Here is a 23,960-nt window from a genome sequence, read left to right as displayed (position 1 = left end):
ATTACGGCCATGAAGAGGCTACTGAAGGAAAGGCAGGTTGTTGGAATTACTTCATTCTAAAGGTGACTACTGTATAAAAGGGAGAAAAGCCAAAGCCAAAGATCAAGTTTAAGAGATAGCCCACAATTAAAGAACAGGAGAAAGGTTAGTGAAGGAGAGAGAGATGGGGAGAGAACAGGAGAAGGAAAGAAGAGAACAACAGTAGCCCATATCTCAGGCTAAGGTAAAGCAGAGATAGTGCTGTTAATCCAATTTGAAAAGATATGCACCCCAATGTTCATTGCAGCACTTTTTACAATAGCCAAGGCATGGAAGCAACCTCAATGTCCATTGACAGATGAAAGAATAAAGAAGATGTGGTATATATACACAATGGAATATTACTCAACCATAAAAAAGAATGAAATAATGCCATTTGCAGCAACATGGATGGACCTAGAGATTATCATACTAAGTGAAGTAAGCCAGAGAAAGACAAACATTATATGATATCACTTATATGTGGAATCTAAAAAAAATAATACAAATTTACAAAACAGAAGTAGACCCACAGACATAGAAAAAAAACATGTTTACTGAAGGGGAAAGGGAGTGGAGGAGGGATAAATTAGGAATTTGGGATTAACATATACACACTACTATATATAAAATAAACAATAAGTACCTACTGTATAGCACAGGGAACTATATTCAATATCTTGTAATAACCTATAATGGAAAAGAACCTGAAAAATAATACATATATATGTATAACTTAATCACCTTTCTGTATGCCTGAAACATTGTAAATCAACTGTACTTCAATAAAAAAAATTTTAATGCAAAAAAAAGAAGTGCTGTTAAATGAACTAGAAGATCAAAAAGGATGAGAACACACCAAAAAAAAATTTCAATTATTTTATAATCAGGAAATCACCAGTGATGAGAGAGGGTAATTTTAGTGAGGATGAATGCCAAATTGCTAGGAAGAAAGATGGTTAGAAAAGCCATAGGAAAGGAATAACCTTGCAAGACAGTAAAATAATGTAATGATAGTTGTTAGAAAAGGAAGATTGAATTTAACTGAAGAAACATTTAAGGAACATTTATTAAATGCATTGCATCATGTTATGTGCAAAAAAATGTTTTAAAAAGAAACAGACAAAGGAAAGTAAGGGAGGGGTAGTAAACATGGCACGAGCAAGGTGGTCCCCAAAAGGCTGACAGGAAGAAAGCAGAAGGAGTGACAATCTGTCAGCTAGCTGCTCAGATACAGAGGCCACGTGGAGGGCAGCTGGGGCAGAGAAAAACTCAGGGTAGAAGTATGGCTTTAAAGAGGGGTTGGTCATTACTAATCATCTACAAGATTGGCAACTCCAGTCAAACTGCAGTACAGGTAAATGTAAGACTGCTGTTGAGGGCAGCAAGGTGAGGGAGAAGGGGTCTTATGAGAGGTCTGCGTAATGAAAGTGAAGAATGTTTGGGGCAGACCAGGTCATTTCCAGTGGCACGTTGCCTTTGTAGTCAAAACAGACCTGGTTTTGAAAGCCGGTCCTGTCACCCTCTAGCTGTGTGACCTTAGGGAAATTGCTTAACTTCCTGGAGTTCTACTTCCCCCCTATAGTAGCTATCTCATAGTGTTATTGTAAGTATTATATGAGACAATGCCTGTAAAGGCAAGTGCCTGACATTTGGTAACTACTTAAGAAATAGCCACTATTATTAATATGAAGTTCATGGGGACAGAAGCATGGGGCTGGGGGTACGGGGCTAGATTGCATCTGAGCCACTAGGGCGCCATGGTTCTGAGGGAATGGGGTAAGGAAAGCAGGAATGAACTCAACAGTCAGGCAGAGAGGGCTGGGAAGATAGACAACCTTTGATACTTTCTAGAAGGTACCATCGATAGTGCTATCAAAGAGGACCCCTAGAGAGCAGCTGACTAGCATTTCAATTTTAATATATTTATTACAAAACTAATACATATGATCTATATAAAAAACTAGAAAATCCAGAAAATATGAATAATGAACTCTAAAAAAATTATGTAATTCCATATGTGGGAGATAGTCACTATTAAAACTATAATTCCTTAGTTTTGTTTTCTATATTCATGTGCGTATGGGGGTAACAAATTGAATCCTACTTTTTTTGCTTAACATTTATATCATAGCTTTTGTCCAGACTCTAACTTATGGACATACTGTACTTCATTTATCAAATAGCTACTTTTATCAAAGAGTGATATTAGTATCTGTGCATCATTTAAAGCACTTGCATAGTGTTCTATTGTGTTGCTAAACCTTAATTTACTTAGCCATTTAATCCTCTCATACTAGATATTTTAATTTTTTCTTTCTCTTTGATCTTTGTTATTGAAACAATGTCATAATGAACATACGTGTGTGTGTTGGGGATAAATTCCTTTTTTAAAAAATCCTTAAAAACTCACTTGATACAGACAGCCAAATTTACCTCTAGAAAGTTTGTGCCAATTTTCACCCCATCATCAGAGCCTGATAGTGTCTATTTTAACACATCCCTAATAATAATGAACAATGATCATTTTCTTAAATTCATTGCCAAATTGCTGACCAAACCAATGGTTTTTGCTTTATTTTTTATTTATTTTATTATTAGTGAGGTTGCACACATAAATTTTTTATTGGCCATTTGTTTTTAATATAATGCTTTTTGAATCCTCTTTAAAGGAAAACGTTTGACAGCGATGGAAGCCTCCTTTCAAGTATTATTACCAGAATCCCAGAAATAATGCTTTCTGCAATACCTTAAGAGAACTTTGTTTCCTTTCAAGCTATAGCTGGGTAACAGAAACATTTGGCTTCACTCCCAACAGCTCTTCATTATTTATATGCTGGAATGGAAAACTCTAGTGGATATCTGAGAGTATGTCAGTAACAGAGTCTTTCTTATCTTCTGAATGCTATTTTCTAGTCAGTCTTCACTGGAGTTCACTGAAAGGTTAGGTTGAATAGACTCTACACTTTTCTACCATGTATGATTAAGTGCCCCTCCTTTTTCAAGTTGGAAAATAGACATTGGATATTGGAAGTGTTGACTGTAATTAATTTTTTTAATATAAATTTATTTATTTTTGGCTGTGTTGGGTCTTTGTTGCTGCGCACGGGCTTTCTCTAGTTGTGGAGAGCAGGAGCTACTCTTCCTTGCGGTGCGCCGGCTTCTTATTGCAGTGACTTCTTTTGTTGTGGAGCACGGGCTCTAGCCCTGTGAGCTTCAGTAGTTGTGGCTCGCAGGCTCACTAGTTGTTTGTGGCTTGCGGGCTCTAGAACGGAGGCTCAGTAGTTGTGGCACACAGGCTTAGCTGCTCCATGGCATATGGGATCTTCCAGGACCAGTGATGGAACCTGTGTCCCCTGCATTGGCAGGTGGATTCTTAACCACTGCGCCACCAATCCCTGTAATTAATTTTCAAACAAGGCAGTGGGTATATTTCTTTTCTTGTGGCTAGTGGCAGTAAGGGTAGGGAACTGTAGAAATTTCAAACAGAAACAATCTTATTTAGATGGATGAGACCACAAAGATCACTATAGTGAAAACCTATTTGATTACCCAAATTTCTCTTCTTTTGTGACCTCTTTCCTGCTCTTCTTACCCCTGAAGTCTATATAAATTATCACTGACAGATTGGTTTTACTGTGGACAACTGTCCAAAACTGGGCCAATCCTAATCTTCGGGAATCAGAAAATTCTTTCACCAGGTGGCTGGACCTGTAGGCTAATAAAAATTAGACTTCTTACCCCTGAAGTCTATATAAATTATCACTGACAGATTGGTTTTACTGTGGACAACTGTCCAAAACTGGGCCAATCCTAGTCTTCAGGAATCAGAAAATTCTTTCACCAGGTGGCTGGACCTGTAGGCTAATAAAAACTGGGGATGTTTTGGCAGCCAGGTTTTCTGCCATGTGGCTTGGGAAACAGAGAAAGTTGGTCAGCGAGTAGAGAAAAATGGGGCAAGTATTTCCTTGGTTCATTAGGATGCTGTAGGCGTCCTACTTCCAGTCTACTGCCATGGGTCCCTGCCTCTTTATAATAAATTCTCTCAAGTTTTCCCTCTCTCGCCCCACAACTCTCTCCCTCTCTCTTTCTCTCTCTCACTCTCCCCATCTCCATCTCCATCTCCATCTCTTCTTAGTGCTGGCTAGGGTTGGTTTCTCCTATTTGCAGACAAGACAATTCTAAAGGATACAACAACCCACCTCCCTTTTTTGTTTTTTTACCACCCTACCTGAGAATAAAGAGCATGCTAATTACTTTTAACTGGTGAGGAAAGGATGTATTTTCTCCTATACTGCCCTTATTCCATCTGCTCTCTCTTTTTTTAGCAAAACAATTGCAAACCATTTATTATCACAGTGTTCTTGTAAATGTAATCAATTTAACTGTGATCAATTCAATTAGCAAATGTAATCAATTTAATTGTAGGGACATGTTATTGTATGATTGCCTTGGATATTCCTCTTACTCAAAAGAATTCTAAATCTTCTAAAGGGCATTCCAATTAATTATTTTTCTAGGCACAATCTTGTAAAGTAGGCATGTTTTGAGACATACTGTTGAAAGATTTTCTTGTTCAAAAATATTTCCCCATTTGGGGTGATGAAAACATTTTGGAATTAGATAGCAGTAAACATATTTTTAAAAATCATTGAATTATCCACTTTAAATGGCAATTTTATGATATGTGAGTTAAATATCAATAAAAATTAATAAAAACAACAACAAACTTAGCCACGGTGGGTAATACATGTTTAAATTAGAACGTGATATAATAAAATTAAATTTGTTGATGATATAATTCAGAAAAAAAATCCCTCCCCAGCTACCATGCCAAGATGCCTCTAATTCTATTAGTAGAGAAATTGGTTCTTTAGTTAAGGCATTGCCACTTCTGGAAACCCCTATTTATAAGCAATATATTTTGCAGAGTTACATTAAAAAAAACCAGTATCGGCTGTTCACTCCTTTAGTTAACCTCTCAGGTAAGCAGCTATCGTTTATTGGGACCTTGAGGAGAGAAAATATGATGGAACAGTGTAAGTTCTTTTCAATGTGGACAGTTGATAGGGGAAGGCATAGTGGTGAGTGGGCAATGGTCAAAGAACGAACTATGTCCTGCTAGGTCCTGAGCACCAGAAGGTAGCACTAATGTTTGGGGCCTATGAGAGGGGTAGTGGGGGATCAGGTTGTGGAGTAGAGAGAAGAAAGAGGAAAGAGGAATGTAAAAAAGGGCAGAAGTTGTTGGTGGGTAGGAAAGTACTTAAGCCACACTTTACCCCTCCTATAACTACCCCAGAGTGGATCCAGCCTGTTATCCTTCCTAGAATCCTGGCTTTCCATGGAAATTGATGTCAAAGACAAATCTTAGAACAAAACTAAATTATTAAGGGTCCCTGAAACAAAATGGACTTTTTATCTCTCTGACCAGATGCTTGTTCTCCTTTGCTTGTTAACTGCTGATCACACAGCTTACATTTCCCTTTGTTCTCCGAGAGGCACAAACACTTTTTGAATTCTTGCCATGTGACAGAATGACAGGATGGGGTTTCTATATGAGTTATGATGGTAAGTCAGTTACACAGGCAGCCATGCACTAAACTTTTCACTAAGTCAGACCCCATTCCAAAGAAAGACTCTTAAGAAAAAAATAAATTCTTTAGAAATAGTATTTACTGGGACTTCCCTGGTGGCGCAGTGGCTAAGAATCTGCCTGCCAATGCAGGGGACACGGATTCGAGCCCTGGTCTGGGAAGATCCCACATGCCACAGAGCAACTAAGCCCGTGCACCACAACTACTGAGGCTGCGCTCTACAGCCTGTGAGCCACAACTGCTGAAGCCCGCACAACAAGAGAAGCCACCGCAATGAGAAGCCCGTGCACCGCAACAAAGAGTAGCCCCCGCTCGCTGCAACTAGAGAAAGCCCACGTGCAGCAACAAAGACCCAATGCAGCCAAAAATATATAAATAAATAAATAAATTTATTTTTTAAAAAAAGAAATAGTATTTACTAATCTTTAAAAAAATAATTAAAATGGTACCAATATTCCCATCCAAAATTAAAGTGAATTTACAGGAAGAGGATTAAGTGATGTCTTTGTAATTCAGTATGTGCGTAGAGAGTTTAGATTACATGTTACTTTCTCATCAAAATGTTTTGGGAGAAATTTGCCCTGAACATTGTCTTTACCCATGTGAATAACTGCCTATGAGCCATGATACGTAAGGGAGTTAGCTACTACTCAAGAGAGACCAATTATGTTACATGAATACAACGGTTATGGTTAGGTACTAAGATAGAATTGTTCTAATAATAACAGCTAAACTTTACTAAGGACTTACTGTGTACCAGGGTTTGTTCTAAGCATTTTACCCATGTAACTCAAAGTTTTACCACAATCCTATGAGATAGGTACTGTTAGTAGCTCCACTTACAAAATGAGGAAACTAAGGTACCAGCCTGGTAGTGGCAGCATAAAATCATGAATTACAGAAAGATCCCAAATTTAATGTAAAACTCAAGAAGGCAGGTGGGTTTGGTTAGTTACTCCCCTCTCTCTGGAAATTCTCCTTCCAATGTTAAAACCTGGAGGTTCTGGGTTTTGTCTCATTATGTCAGTTCTGAAGCATGGTACCCTGAATGCCTTGTCCAAATCCCCTAGGACCTTCATGATTCTGTATGAATTCTGTGTGTATAGATCTAGAATCTCCCAGACTAAAATAAAGTGAGTTTTGATGCTTTGCTCTCCTTACCTAAAAGCCATGGTAAGGACTTCTGACTTTATTCAGAGTGAGATGGCAAGCCATCTGAGCATTTTGAGCAGAGAACTGTCATGATTTAATTTTTGCTTTTCACAGATTACTCTGGCTGATATGTAGAAAATAAATCGGGATGAGGGTAAAGATTGAAACAGAAACTATTTGAAAGCCAGTGAAATAGTCCAAGTGAGAAGTAATGATGGTTAGATTATAAGGTGGTATAGGAGGTAACAGGAGATAGATTTTTAAAATATATTCTACAACTAAAGCAAATAGGATTTGTTGATGGCTTGATCGTGGGCTATCTCTAAGTTTCTTGGCATTAGAAGCTGGTTGAATGGTAGTATTTCTATTCAATAATATGGAGAAGTTCATGAAGGAGAAGGGAAGAAAATCAAGAGTTTTTTTGCTGTTGGGGGGAGATATTTCAAGTTTGAGATGCCCTTTAGACATTCAAGTGTCAATATGAAGTTGGCATTTAATATACGAGACTGTAACTTAGAGGATCGGTCCCTTCATATTTTCCCTCCTTCCCCTGTGTTCTCAGGCAAAGACTTAATTCATATCAAACTACAAATTTTGATGGAAATTTTACACATTCTCCTTTTAGAGATAGTTTAATTTCAATAAGGGACAAAGCATTATGCCATTTTCTGGTGGCAAAATTTCAGACATTCATATTGCTCCAATTTGGGGTGAATAAAAAAGGCAACTAAGTGCTACTTGAGCTGTACCCCATAAGTAGGTATTTACAATACTTTTTAGTCAGTCCTTATGATAATCTCAATGATCAAGAAGCAGGCATCCTTTTAGAAATGTCAAATGAGTATCGTGACATTTCACCACTTTGCAAAGGAAATTTCTTGGAGTAAATATGTTCTTAGATTAGACAGATAGCTGGTAAAATTGTGCTTAAAATAAACTATTTTGCTCAATAAATGACACTGGTTTTTTAAAATGGCCTAAGAGAGAGAGAGAGAGAGAGAGAGGTAAATATCTTTCCAGGCTGAAACTTTATCAGGAAACAGAGACACAAAAATCACAGCACCATATCAGAATGTGTAAGAAAAATACAACATATTAAAAATGCTTTAAAGTCAGTCTTCTTTAGAGGCAAAGAAGCACAAGTTTTCTTTGTGAAGTACACTTAAACTTAACTGTATTTCTCAGTAGCTAAATTAAATTTCTCTATTTGGATTTATAGCTGGAAAAAAGGGAACTTTCCCCAAAATGGTTCAACAGAAAACAATGCCAAAACCACTATTTTATTTTTATGTTATTGTTTCTTATTCCCAAGTGTTCTTCAAAATAAAAACCTTTATCTTATTATGTCTTGCATTAAGAGTGTTGTGTTTAACATGTCTAAGTTATAGTACTTTACAAAATATACTTACACATGTGTTATATTTATCTAGCTGATCTCTACAACGACCTTTTGGAGCAAGTGTTATTAATATCCCCTTTGCAAGTGAGGAAATTTGAGGCTCAAAAGGGTTAAATGATATGCCTAAGATAATATAAATTGATGGCTATCCTCTAGTTCTTCAGATTCCATATTGTGCTACTTCTTTGCATTTTCCTCCTTCCCACCCACAATACTGACTCAACTTTGACTCATATTTCTGTACCTTGAAACAGTAACTCTTCTATCAATAGAGGCTTTTTCAAGAAAATACACACCGCCTTGCCAAGATACTTACCCTTGCCAAGGGTGAAAGGACAATCAAATGCTTTCTATGAGTCTGACAGAGAAAGGGGAAGAACTTGTCTGTATATGTCATTTGTCCCTCTTTCTCCCCAATTTCCCTCTTCCATCTACAAATCCTATTCCAGATCTCTATTCTGAGCATATTTCCATTTATCTGATTGAACATAATAACAGCTGCTTTAAAGTCCTTTAAATTCTACCATGTGGGTCATCTCATAGTTGACCTCTGTTGATTTTCCTTCCCTTGAGAATAGCTCAGATTTTCCTAGTTCTTTTTAAGCCAAATAATTTTGGATTATATCCTAGACATTGTGGATGTTATGTTGTAGAGACTCTGGATTCTATTTCTCTGAAGAATGTTGACACTTTTGTTTTAGCACATAGTCAATTTGGTTAGACTCAATGGAAACCTTATCTCACCTGTGGTGGGTGGCAACTCAAATCTCAGTTCTGTTCTTTTACCTTTAGCTTCACTGCTTGCAGTCTGACACCATGAATAATTCAGGAGTCAGCCAGCATTTGGCACAAAGTTTACACACAAAATTTTTGGCTCCCTTCTCTAGCTCTTTCCTTTCTGGGATTCCTCTCTCATGTTCTGGCTACCCTTATTTGCCCCAAACTTATTGTTCAAATCAGAAAGATAGCTAACTTTCCATTGGAGTTTTTGTTGCTCTGTGCCCTCCTCTGACTTTGGTCTGCACTCAGGGAAAAGCTGCAAATAAACGGGAAACTCACCCTGTAATAGTCTCTTCTTTCAAGATTCAACTCTTCTCCAAAACTTACTGCTTTGACCAGACTTCATAGCCCTTGAGTAGTTGCTTCTTATATTTTTTCCAGAGTTTATAATTGTTATCTGCAGGCAGTTTGAGCTGATAGCTTCTTCTACGGTACCAGAAGCGTAACTCTCCATATAGACCTCTATTTCAATTACCTGTTGCTATTATAACTAAACACCCCAATCCTGGTGGATTAAAATAACAACTATTTATTTGCTCACAATTCTGAAATTTGGGCTGGATTTAACTGGGTGGTTCTTCCCCATGTAGTGTTGGATGCAGCCGTCTGGAAGCTTGAAGGGGGCTGAAAATCTAGAATAGCGTCACTGGTAAGCCTGACACCATTCCTCTCATTGCTCCTCCTGCTTCCCACACCTCTCCTTCTAACCCATCCTTCTTGATTATATTTATCCCACTCCCCACCTTCCACTAGTACCTTATTTTTATACCTTTCCCTTTTTTTCTCTTTGACTGAGTTCAATTCAACTACCATTTGTTGCATGTTCAGTTATGGGCTGTCTGAAGTTGAGCTGAGTGGGTTAGGGCATAACCATGAAGCTCCTGAAACAAAAGAGAACATTTACAATACCTGTATTCCAGTCAACTTTGCTTCTGATTGATTTAATCACCGTTATTTAGTTCATGGGAGTACGTACTTGATATGGTCACCAAAATTGCTAAGGATGTCTGTAACAGGCTTCAGATAGACACAACTCCTTCAGGTGCCCAGATGTAGCATGAAAATTGTGAGGGAGAAAAAATATTCTATAATCAGTCATATTCTCTTGCTAGCAAACAACTTTCATTCCCTCCTTAACCTTCTTTTAAAAGGCTGAAGACAACCTGAAACAGAGAACCAAATGTATCTTTATTATGCTGCTATGTTAGCACGTAAAAGTCATGTAATCTCTGCCTAGAGCAAAAAAGGAAACTCCCTAATACACACAGAGTTCATTTGAATATAATACCTGCTGAAGAGTATGCAATGAAATAGTTTTATGTTGCTTTGCATTTAGTTTAAAATCATCAGTCATCTAAGATTTCTATAAAGTCAATCAATATTGAAGAAAATGTCTTAAAAAGAGAATGAATGCTCAACACTGATTTCTAGAAAACACAGCAACCTTATTCAAGTTTCCTAATCTTGAAATTTTAAAATAATTTCAGAAACCTAAAAATACTCTCTCCCATCAGAGACATCTGCCTTGGGACTTCCCTGCTAGCGCAGGGGTTAAAAATCCTCCTGCCAATGCAGGGGACACAGGTTCGAGCCCTGGTCCGGGAAGATCCCCCATGCTGCAGAGCAACTAAGCCCGGATGCCACAACTACTGAGCCCACGTGCCACAATTACTGAAGCCCACGCGCCAAGAGCCCAAGCTCTGAAACAAGAGAAGCCACTGCAATGAAAAGCCTGTGCACCGCAATGTAGAGTAGCCCCTGCTCGCCGCAACTAGAGTAGGCCTGCATGCAGCAACAAAGACCCAACAAAGAAAGAAACATCTGCCTTCCATTTGTTGTTGTAGTGTGTATGTTTAGGGTGAAAAACCATCACTTTGCTGTCACATATATTTGAGTTTACACATTGGTGTAACTGTGTGACTTTGGCCAAATCATCTGGCTTACCGAGCCTTGGTTTTCTTTTCTTTAAATTGAGCATACTATCACTTACCTCATAAGGTTATGAAGTTTAATGAGGTAATTTTATAAAATAAGCACATAATACCTACTGTATAGTGGTCATTTAATAAATATTAATCTCCTTTCCCTGCTCTCCTTCTCGAGAAAAAAAATAAAGACACCCAGAATGCCTCTTCCCAAACTCACAGGTAAAGAATTTTGGTTCTGTTATCTGGCTTCATGTTCCTGCCACCTGCACAAAGACAAGAGTATCCAGGTACATGGCAACAGCTTAATACAGAACTAAAGACTCCGGCCTTAGTGATGATGAAAATGATGATGATTCTCATCAGAGTTGAGGCACATTATTAAGGTCTCACGTTTTAAGACTCTTAGATATTCTGGTATGTCAACCTCTTAGCACAATGCCTGATGCACACTAAGTGCTATACAGATAACAGCTCGCTTTAATTATTTAGTGTCCACTAAAGAGCCTCTTCATACACATCATGAAAAGGAAACAAATATCTATCTTTAAACACTTAGCCAGAAATACTATTTATCCATTTGATGAGAAAGATTACACTTCTAAGGGTCCACTGTCCATTACTAGTGGAGGAGCAGCACCGCTCAGAGGGCTGGATGAGAAAGGCGTCTCTAAGTGCAGGGGTGGGCAGGGAACCTAGAACGAAATTGCTCAGCTTTTGCAAAGCAAGTCAGTTCAGGAAAGCTGCTGGATAGCTTGCAGTCCTTAAGGCAGTGAGATGAGCGTGTTCCATCCTGCCCAAACTTCATTGCTTGCTCCTAGGGGGCAGCCACCAGAGCAGTGTAGGGGAGGGGTGGGAGTTAAACAGTAGGAGGAGGGGTGATGAGGTAGAGAAGACTCCACACCACAGAATTTCTCCTAGGGAGAGCCCTGAAGCTCTGTTTGGAAGCTGCTAGTGGAGGAGGGCAGGCATCAAGAGCCTGATGGGACAACAAAAGATGTAAGCAACAATATGCACGGAGGGCTTCCCTGGTGGCGCAGTGGTTGAGAGTCCGCCTGCCGATGCAGGGGACACGGGTTCGTGCCCCGGTCCGGGAAGATCCCACATGCCGCGGAGCGGCTAGGCCCGTGAGCTGTGGCCGCTGAGTCTGCGCGTCCGGAGCCTGTGCTCCGCAACGGGAGAGGCCACAGCAGTGAGAGGCCCGCGTACTGGAGGAAAAAAAAAAAAAAGAGTATGCACGGAGCAAACAGCGGGGAAATGGGCTGAGCCAGTAGGATGGCAGAAAGCCCCACGCTTCCTCAAATCCTCAGAAAATTCTACAATCCACAAACACCTGGTGTAAATTGGTTTCTTGCAGAAATCAGTGAAGGGAGAAGGGCCAGGAGACCCCAGCTAACATCTGGGTTCCTACTGAAAGCCTTATCTCACCCTCTCTTCCTGACCTTTGAAGGGGTCATGACTGTGAACAAGCGACAAAGCACTTCATCAGTCTCTCTGACCAGCCTCCAGCTTAACCTCTTTGCTTCCATCTTAGATAACTATGTGATCTAAGGGCAGGACACTCAAATTCTAGACGCCTGACTGCCCAGTGCCATAGAGGCAAAGCTGTGAGACAGGTGTGAGAAGTATCATTCCATCTTGGGGAGAAATGAATTGAAGTGCATTATGTGATTTGCCAAAACAACACTCTGAATTTAGCATTGGTGCCATCTGAAATTCTGCCAAGGAAAAACATCTAATCAGGGTGATTGAGCAAAGTGCTTTTCTCCTGCTAGGATGCTGCTGAGCTTAATCAAAAAGCATTTGTGAAGTACTTAATTACGGGTGTTGCTGTGCTGGATACCCACAGAGAGAACTAGGTGCCCCAGGCCCCCCTCCTGCAGTTTACAGTATAGAGAAGAGGAGGAGGGAGGGAGGGCAGAGGGAGAGACAGGAAGGAAGCTAACACATCATGAGTTCCTCATTTGTGCCCAGTCCCATCAACATGTGAGTTAATCCTTATGGAACCTTATAAGACAAGTATCATTTTGTCCATTTTATATATGAGGAAAGGGAGGCTCAGAGGGGAAATTGTAGAGCTGGAATTTTCTAAGTGCCAGGCTCTCTCCTGGACACCACAGTGCCTCTGACAGGACAGGCTGACGTGGAAAGTGTGCTCAGAGCAAAATGGCCCCTTAAAACAATAAGACAGCTTCCCAGCATTTGGGGATGGAAGGCAGAGATGATGAATGAAATGTAATTTGGGATCAAAGAAAGTATGTCCTGTAGACATCCTGAAAGAGACTTCTTTATTCAGTCCTGAAAGCTTGAGGCAAAAACACTTTGCTTATTCTCTCAGGCTTGGGGTGCTGCAGAGTGCAGGGGACTGAGAAGCGCCTGCCCCTCCCACGCCCCTCCAGGCTGTTATGAGATCCCGAGATTGCCCTTCGTATTTAACGCCTCTGGACAGTGAATCTGCCGCAGATGCAGGACCATTCGGAGAGTAAGGCTGCAAAGCTACGGCAGGGTCCACAGAAACGCCCAAGCGCAGAGCCCGCTGCTGCTGGTGGCCGGGCTGGGACCCTGTCACCACGCAGATGTTTGCTCGTTGCCTGGCATCCGTCTGCCACTCACTGTCAGCACGGAGTGTCTGTGTGTTTTGTGCCTCTGCTGCCCTACGCCAGGCACCTACACGGTTTATCTCCCTGTGCCCCTACCAGCCCTTGGTGTTTCACGTAGATCTTGTTCTCCAGGTCTTGAACTAATTGAGGAGGGGCGCGGTGAGTCCCCAGGTCAGTGCCCCTCAGGCCTCGCCCCACTGCTTTTCTGTACCTCTGCTCAACTGCCGCAAGCGTTCTTATCTGTTCCTCCACCATCCCTCTCTCTCCTCCTCCCTCCCACATCTCTCCTAACCCATCCTTCTTGATCGTATTTATCCCACTTCCCACCTTCCAGTAGCACCTTATTTTTATCCCTTTCCCTCATTTCTCTTTGAGTTCAATTCAACCTCCATTTGTTGCTTGTTCAGTTCTGGGCTGTGTGTGTGGATCACACTTTAAAGTGTCTGATTTTGGGGGGGGGGGCATAACCATGAAACTCGGCGATTACAGGAAATCATTATTGGAAGTCAGACAGAAACACGGTGTGGACTGGGATCTAAAGAGACGAGAGGGCTTCCCTGGTGGCGCAGTGGTTGAGAGTCCGCCTGCCGATGCAGGGGAAACGGGTTCGTGCCCCGGTCCGGGAAGATCCCACATGCCGCGGAGCGGCTGGGCCCGTGAGCCATGGCCGCTGAGCCTGCGTGTCCGGAGCCTGTGCTCCGCGGTGGGAGAGGGCTTTGGTCTTTTTTTAACCTTCTAAACTCTAAATATCTGGTTTAAACTTTGCTAATTTCTCAGTCACTAAAGGATAAAAGTCAACTTAAAATGTATGTTAAAAGGTATGAGAAAAGAATACCTTGAAAGAAAGAAATTCAGTTTTGTTACTTTTAAGTGGCTGGAGAAAATCTGCTGTTAGGGAAGGAAGAGGAGCCACCGGTCCAGACAGGAGCGTCAAGGAGCCAAGGGCATCAGTGCATCTTTCTCTCGAGTCCGGCCTGATCCTGGCTGAGGAAACCTTTACTCTCTGACTCCCCTTGTCCAGGACTCCTCCTCACATTCCTGTTGATGTTTGTTTTCCTTATAGTATTTTTCTTAATTTCTTCGGTTATAGTTTCCCATCTTTGATTCAATATATTTAATTCAAACCATGTTTTAGGTATGTTGACTATGACGTAGGTTTTTAAGTCATTTTCCCCCCATTTTATTTCTCTTGGCTGCTTTCCAATGACACATAGAGAGACACCTTCAGCCTTATAATATATATTCTATTTATATGGTTGGATACTTATGTCTGAACTTTCCAAATTTATGTCTAGTAGCCTTCCAAAGCATGATTCTTTGTCAAACTTTTTTTTTTTTTAATGAAAGCTTCTTTCTTTATTTATTTAATTTTTGGCTGTGTTGGGTCTTCGTTTCTGTGCGAGGGCTTTCTCTAGTTGCAGCGAGCGGGGGCCACTTTTCATCACGGTGCGCGGGCCTCTCACTGTCGTGGCCTCTCTTGTTGTGGAGCACAAGCTCCAGACGTGCAGGCTCAGTAGCTGTGGCTCACAGGCCTAGTTGCTCCGAGGTATGTGGGATCCTCACAGACCAGGGCTCGAACCCGTGTCCCCTGAATTGGCAGGCAGATTCTCAACCACTGCGCCACCAGGGAAGCCCTGTCAAACTATTTTTAATTGTAAAAATAACATACCTGTTCCAGAAAATGCATCAAGAAGCACAAGTGTACTTAAAGAAGGAAGTAGGAAAATGTTCATTTATTGCGTTATTTGAAATATCAAATAAAACAAGCTAAATATCCATTATTTGATGATATTATTTGAGAATATATATTATTTGAGTTTATATAATATGTGAGGATATACATTGAGGTTAAATAAACTATGATATTCGTAATTAGAATACTATTCAGCAATTTTTTAAAAATGAAGTGGATCTATATACATTATCCAAAAACACTCGGTTCTACAGTGTAGAAAAAAATAGTTATGATATTATTTTATTCATTAAAAAATGTATACATAATAGAAAAACCAAATGCAAATGTATGCTATATAAGTATACAGAAAATAGTCTGCAAGAAAACACATGCCAAACTGCTCATGGTGTAGTCATGAATTACCTGTTTAATGAAACATTTAAAAGTTAAGTGTTAAAAGTTACATATAGTAAACACTTTAAAGTGTGGAAAATTTTAACTGGAAAGAAAGCATTCTTCAATACCCTTAACTCCTTCTCAGTAGAGGTAAACACAATGGAAACATATACAATATACATATAATTGCAAATTGGAAATTTTTTACTTGCTATGGCATTGAGATCTACCCCTATGCTTTTTAATGGTAAGTTTCTTTGGTGCAATATTTTATTTAACTAGTCCCCTACTGATGGATATTCAGATTATTACTGTTTTTAATAAAGAAGAGAGTTTAGAAACAATATTCCAACAAATGTCCACAAACAAATATCTTTCTTATCTTTTCTAGTATAACATCAGGAAAAACTCCTAGAGTCAAAGGATAAATATTTAAAACTTGGATTTTATTTGATGGGTTAGACAGATTTGGCCAAATTTTTCTCAGAATGGTGTGGGAATGTTTCCCACACTGTCACCCAGACTTTCCACCTTTGTCAATCTGATAAGTAAAATAGCATCTTCTGTTGTTTTAATTTGCCTTTAAAAAACTTATGGGTGAAATTGAACATACTTTTCCTATGCTACTTGTATTTCTGTTTCTGTGAACCACTTATTATCATTTGCCCCCTCCCCTTTTTTTACATTTTTGTTTAACAGTGATTTGAAGCATTCTTTGTATAATAAGGAAATTAGCTCTTTATCATGTGAGTTAAAGTTAGAGTCATTCAATGATTCATAATTACACAGTAAGCAGTTTTGTGTGTGTATTCCTATTCCAGACTTTTTATTAACTATATTTTTATTGTGGTAAAATATTTATAACATATCATTTGCCATGTTCCCGATTTTTAAGTTTACAATTCAGTGGCATTAATTACATTCACAATATTATGCAACCATCATCACTATTTATTTCCAAAATTTTTCATTTCCCCAAACAGAAATCTTTACCCATTAAACAATAATTCCCTACTTCCTCCTTTCTCCAGACCCCTGGTAACTTCTGATCTAGTTTCTGTCTCTATGAACTTGTCTATTCTACATATTTCATATAAGTGGAAACATAATAGTACTTGTCTTTTGTATCTGGCTTATTTCACTTAGCATAATATTTTCAAGGTTCATCCATATTGTAGCATGTATCGAACTTCATTCCTTTCGATGGCTGGATAATATTCCATTGCAGGTATAGACCGAACTTATTTATCCAGTCATCTGTTGATGGACGCTTGAGCTGTGAGTGAGGGGAGGTGCTGGAAGGGAGAGGCCTGGCCTCCACACCCTAACCCCTGCAGAGAGAGGCTCATGTCCCCAAGATGCCCAAAGAGTTCAGGCCAGGTGCTAGGGCCTGACTGGCACAGGAATTGCTAAAAAAGGAGTTGTAAACAGGGGACTTGGTGGGTGATTATGTGCACGGTGTGACTGCCTTGTGTGTCTCTCCATGCACCTGTGAGGAACAGCTCAGCTCTGAAGCTCTTCATTCCATCTGTTTACATTTGTGATGTTTCCAGAGCCTCATCTGTCAATCTTCTTAATTTCAGTGGCAGGAAATCATAACTGTAGCTGAAAATTACAGGGATTTAAGTCCCCTGACTCCTTTCATATGTAAATATGTAAAATCTATCCTATGTGTACATATACAGTATATATATATATATATATATATATTCACACACACACATTACCATTATTGCCTTTAACAAGACTGCTATTATTTCTACTCATACTATTTAATGATGTTTATATTTCCTATCTGTAATTCTAAAATAAACATGGAGAACTGCAAAACAACAACAACAAAACAGAAAAGATAGAAAAAGGAGTGTTCCACCTTTTGACTATTGTTAATAATGCTGCAGTGGACACTGTCAGACAAGTACCTGTCTGAGTGCCTGCTTTCAATCCTCTTGGGTATACACCTAGGAGTGGAATTGCTGGGTCTTATGGTAATTCTGTTTAGCTTTTTTGAGGAACTGTCAAACTGTTTTCAGCTACATCATTTTACATTTCTACCAGCAATGTTTGGGGATTTCAGTTTCCCCACATTGTTGCCAACATTTGCTGTTTTCCATTTTTCTGAGTATAGTAGGTATGATGTGCTATTTCATTGGGGTTTTGATTTGCATTTCTCTGATGACTAATGATGTTGAATACTTTTTCATGTGCATATTGGTTATTTGTATGTCTTCTCTGGAGAAGTGTCTGTTGAAGTCCTTTGCCCAATTTTTAATTGGGATGTTGTTGAGTTGTAGGAGTTCTTTATATATTTTGGATATTAAACCTGTATCAGATATATGAGTGTCAAATATTTCTCATTCTGTGGGTTGTTTTCTCACTTTCTTGATAGCATCTTTGGATGCACAAAAGTTTTTCATTTTAATGAAGTCCAATTTATCTTTTTATTCTTCTGTTGCCTGTGATTTTCATATCATATTTTTTAAAAATTGCCAAATTCAAGGTCATGCAGATTTGACTCTATATTTTCTTCTAATAGTTTTACAGTTTTAGCTCTTAAATTTAGTTTTTAATCCATTTTGAGTAGTTTTTGAATATGGTGTGGATATCCAGTTTTCCCAGCACAACATGTTGAAGAGATCATTCTTTCTTTCATTGAATGATCTTGGCACCTTTGTTGAAAATCAATTGATTATAGATGTGTGGGTTTATTTCTGGGGTATCAGTTCTATTCTACTTGTGTAAATGTCTAACCTTATGTTAGTATCACACTGCTTTGATTACTACAGATTTGTAACAAGTTTTGAAATCAGGAAAAGGATGAGTCTTCCAAATTTGTTCTTCCTTTTCAAGATTATTTTGGCTATTCTGGGTCACCTGAAATTCTGTATGATTTTTAGCATGAGTTTTTCCATTTCTGAAAAAATACTGTTAGGATTTTCCCAGTGATTTCATTGAAACTGTTTATCACTTTGGATAGTATTGCCATCTTAACAATGTTAAGTCTTGCAATCAAGGAATGTGGATGTCTTTCCATTTATTTAGGTCTTTAATTTTTTTCAGCAATGTTCTTCAGTTTTCAGTGTACAAATCTTGCACCTCCTTGGTTAAATTTATTCCTAAGTATTTTATTCTTTTTGATGCTATTTTAAGTGGAGTTCTTTTATTCTGGAATGTTTGCTGCTAATGTTTAGAAATGCAAATCATTTCATGAGTTGATTGTTCATCCTGAAACTTTGCTGAATTTGCTTCTTAGCTTTAATGGTGTTTTTGCGGATTCCCTAAGGTTTTCCAGATGTAATATCATGTCTTCTGTGAATAGAGATAGTTTTACTTCTTTCTTTTTTATTTGAATGCTTTTTATTTTCTTTCTCTTGCCTAATTTCTTTAGCTCTGTATGCTTTTATAGCATATATTTGGATATCAAAATATTTGATTTTTGCATTATGCGTGTACTCTCTTTTTCATGAAAAAATTTTGCAACCTGCTTTTATGACACACGAAATTATACAGCTGAATTTTCTTTGGCAACATATATAGATCTATCTCATTTAAAAATTGTTGGATAGTATTCTAATTATACCATACCACAGTTTATTTAACCATTCCACAAACAATGGATATTTAGGTTATTTTCAATTATTTGGAATTTATATTTTAACTTTATGCTGTCTTTTTTTCTTATGCAAAAGTTTCAAATCTTTTACGTAGTCAAATCCACTACACTTTTTTCCTTTGGTGCCTCTGGGTTTGGGGTTATGCATGGAAAGTCTTTCTTTACTATAAGACTATGTTAAAAATGTTCTTTTTTCTAGCACACTTGTTGATTTATCTTTTATGTTTAAATCTTTATACTTTTAGGAACTTATTTTGGCTTAAGGAATGTGGGAGGGATCCAGTTTCATTTTCTTCTAAATGGCTGTCTGGTTTTCCCAACATCATTCATCAAATAATCCATCAACTACGAGGTACTTATAAAAGAAATATAAAGTTCAAGTTGAAAAAGGACTAGGACATTTTTATTCCTAGGAGGGTTATGCAGACAAAGACTCATGCTCTGGAGCATGAGTCTCCTGAAAGAAGATGAAACCTACTTATCATTCAGAACTGAATTGGAGCCAGATTAAGAACAATTGCTCAGCCCAGTGTGTGAGACTATGGCTTCTAATTTGGGTTCTTTGCTCATTCCCTTTAATCCAAATATCCCTCCCTTTCTACTTTTCTCTGTGAAATCCAACTCAGTTACCACCTCAACCACAATGAAATATTTATTTGCTCTCCAAAAGTTTCTGGTTTTTCTCCTGCTTTACTTCAAACACACATATCAGGACATCCAGGAATCCTTTTTAACTGTCAGCTGAGAATAGAAACCTGAAAATGGGAGAGGGTTGACAGGAGATACCAGAGAATTGGGCTAATGCTGGAGACCAGTACATCGTATGGTATGAGGGTATAATTGGGAGAATTACGGGCATTTGTGAGTATAGGGTACTCAGTCCATGTAGAAATTAAGCCTAAAGACAAGAGTCTAAGGGCAAATCTGAGAGCAGCATTTACAAAGACTAGCCAGGAGGCAAAGAATAAAAACAAGGAAACATAGGACTTACTAATTTTTTAGTTTCCCACAATGCCTATCAGTTTCCCATGTTGGAGGACTTTAGCAAATATTTATTAATGAATGAATAAATGAATGAGTGAGGCAGTGCTGAACATAAAGTCAAACTCCAGTGTCCCTGTGATTAACAGATGATCTTGGGAAAGTCATTTAAACACTCTTACCAATTTTCTGAACTATAAAATGAAAGTAATAATATTGTGCAACCCCACCTCTGAGGATTGTCATCAGGACCAAAATAGAAATGTTGTTTAAAAATGTGTAAAGGCTTTGTCAATTGTCATCCCTCCATAAATGCTGTACCTAGGATCCTTCTTAGAGAGAGGCAGGATATACACATGTCCGTGTACAAATTTACATATTATTTCTTTTTGTTTTCTGTTTTTTCTCCTTTTAACACTCTAGTAACTTAATTTTCACTTATTTTAAAGAACAAATTCATCACTAGCTTATATAACAAAGATGCTGCAAACAGCAAATCATCACACATCCTGCTTTATGTCACCTCTGCCCACACAACTTCAGAGACTGAAGCTACAATTGTTTCTAAATACTGGAAAATCAAAATAATTACTTTATAAGTTATTGGAGGACATTTCAAATGTCACAATTCAGCACACAGAATTGTGAATTGTATTTTAAAAGAAAAATTTTACTTCTTAATCTTACTTGATTAAATGAGACATCACTGCAGAAAGCTGAAAGCCTCATCTTCTGGTTCTTTCTGGTATAAGGAAATCCTCCATGAAAATGTTAAGAACTAACCTGGCTGGATTGCAGAGCCTGGGACTTAGCATTAGAGTAGAATAAGGCAAGAGCAGAGATCAGATGAGACCAGCTCTAGAAGTACTAAGTAGTAGCCTTGATTTCCATGAAAGTTACAAAATTCATTCCTTCCTGAGTTATGATAAAAGTTTTTTTCTAAACTTTCAGGGAAATTTTGGTTCTGGTCTAAAACTTCACATATTTGGTGTCTATCCAAGGACAAACTATTTTTGGAAGTTTTAGCAAATTTGTTCTCCCACTCCCGAATCAGTCAGTGAAACCAAAATAAAATTTTTCTGTCTTCAAAAACAAGTGTGTTTTTAAAAGTCAGGCACAAGAACTCCTGGAGAACATAAACCAATAACGTGGGAGGAAGTACTGGATAATGTCTGAAATTTCATTGGTTCTGAGGACCTCTAATAGACCATTTTCACCCAAATTTGAAATGTGTGGTTGCAGTTTGTTTCTATTTGTGGTACACAGTGCTCTGAAAGACATGAACACTTATGGAACAAATAAATAGAAACTGTGGAATATTTCCAATTACTCACAATATCCTTACATTTCTTTCGGTAAAATGTTTTCTAGAAAAAGTACATAAGCCAAAAATAATTTGACACACTAAAATAACTGTTGACTTACTTTTTCTGACTGTTCATTGAAAGGGAAAATTTCAGTGACACATCTCTGGGGAGCTAAGAGAAACTTAACTACAAAGCATTATCCAAAGCCAGAATTTAGAATATGTGCATTCGTGAGGTACAGGGAAACTTACGAGAATCGTGAAAATGTCACAATTGTGAAAGAGAGTAAAGAGATCTCACTTTAAAATCAATGATAAATATTAATTATGTACCTATCATTTGCATAATACATGATACTAGATATATTAAGCTGAAAAATGTATGAAATAAAATTTGTATTTTATGGCAAGACAAGAAGAATTTAAGCATAAAAATTTTCTCTGCCTTTTGGCCTCCTATCTCCCCTCACTGTGCATTGTGTGTCTGCATTGTTCATCAAACAAACCTCTCCATTGGCAGAAATACCTGCTCAACCATAAAAAGCAACATTCTCCTAGCACCAACAAGACAACTCCTTAAAAGATAACGTTCCTTCTTAATGTTGTAAGGGGCCACAGTGACCCATGACCCACTACTCGCTTTGTATGTATACACCTGGATTGTGTAAACTGTCAGTAATATGTATGTCATTTGATGGACAACTCTCTGTCTCAAAACATTATGTAACTATGCTTTGACTTTTAATGGGTAGAATAGTTTTTGGAGCTTTCTGAGAGGCTGTTCCTGGCTTATAATCCTCACTTTGTTTCGAGTAAAATTTTCCATTTCTTTGTTAGATCAACATTAATTTTTCGTTGACAAATGGAAGTTACAGTGAATTAAGGACACATTGTGTTTTGACGTTGGAAAAAATGAGATATTATTAACACTGTAGTATCTGTGATAGGGGCTAAGCACTGTGCTTGGAACTGTATAAATGGTGACAACACTCATAGGAAAGATGGCACTTCAGACCTGAATCTTTACCAGGTGAACTGTTTAGCCGAAAGACAGGTTCTCTGCTCTCCTCTTACTCCTCATAGGTAAACAAGTACAAGAATCTTCACCAAAAATATTTTAATCATGCAAATACGAAGTGTCAGACACTTTTATAAATATAATTTCTTCATAGGGCTATGTTTATTTAACTTGTTTTGTCTATCACTAGAGCATTATGTAGACATAAGATTTTAATCATCTTTCCTGATGATGACTAAGTTTTAATTCCCCATACTTATCATATATGCGTTTGGTTCTATAAAAACACAATTTGGAGGCTGCCTTTTGGACAGAATTCCACAGAACCATATTCCTGTACCTAACCCATTGTTTCTGCTTATATTCCCTTACTATGGGTATTGATGACTTTTAGTGGCAATTATATATTTCTCTTTATTTCTAACTTTTGACCCAGACACAGTAAACATGACATAGCACCTACTCCTGCATGTCTAGGCCTACACAAATTGGTGAGGCAAAGATAAGCTTGTTCTACTTCTTCCTTCTAAATATTCACTCTTACCTTTCCATAGAGCACCCTTTTCCCCCACTCACTGTTATTCCTGGAAGTCAAGGTCTCCTACGGAAGCACACCTCTTAACCTGACAACCTCACTCCCCAACAACCCACTCCAATATAACCTCATGAAGTTCAGAATTCTATTTCTTAAGACCATTGCTCCCCCTGGTTTATACTGGGTAATCATAGATTATTTCTACCCTAAAGTATAAGCAAGTCCTTTAACCTATCAAGTACACCATCATCTTTGTCCCCTTGTAATAGGCAAGAACCTTTGTATTCTAAGTTAATCACTAAAGGGATGTTGCCTATAAGTTTAAATTATACATAATGGCCCATCTCTGGGAACCCTGCCTCCCAGGTAATGAGCATTAAGCTAAAATACCTTTGTTTAGCTCACAGGAAACATCCTGACCAGGCCCACCTGTGAATGACTGCAGGGAGGAAGAAATTAACACATTCCCCTCCAGAGGCTGATGGGAACCAGGAAGTGTTTGATTTTACTGCCTCCTCTTTTAATATAAAAGAAGCCTGAATTCTAACTCAGGCAAGATGGTTCTTTGGGACACTAGTCCACCATCTTCTTGTCTGGCTGGCTTTCCGAATAAAGTTGGTGTTCCTTGCCCCAACAACTCGTCTCTCGATTTATTGGCCTGCTGTGCAGCAAGCGGTACAATCTTGGACTTGGTAACACCTCCAATTATTTTGAAAAATGTTAACCTTTGGAAAAAAGACTTGCTGAACGATTTGAATAACAGTATTTTAGTGTGTTATTAAAACAGTGACTATGTATGTTAATAATACTTCAACAAACTTGAATTAGACAAAAATGTGACTAATATTTGCTGGGTGCTTTGTAGAGACCACCCTGTACAAGAGCATTACATGCATATTTCGTTTAGTCAAATAGCTCCCTGAAATTAGAAATAGTAACAGTTCCATTTTTACAAATGAGGAAACTGA

The sequence above is a fragment of the Globicephala melas genome, chromosome 5 (assembly GCF_963455315.2).
Source record: "Globicephala melas chromosome 5, mGloMel1.2, whole genome shotgun sequence".
Lineage (NCBI taxonomy): Eukaryota > Metazoa > Chordata > Mammalia > Artiodactyla > Delphinidae > Globicephala > Globicephala melas.
Note: the sequence above shows the minus strand (reverse complement) of the source record.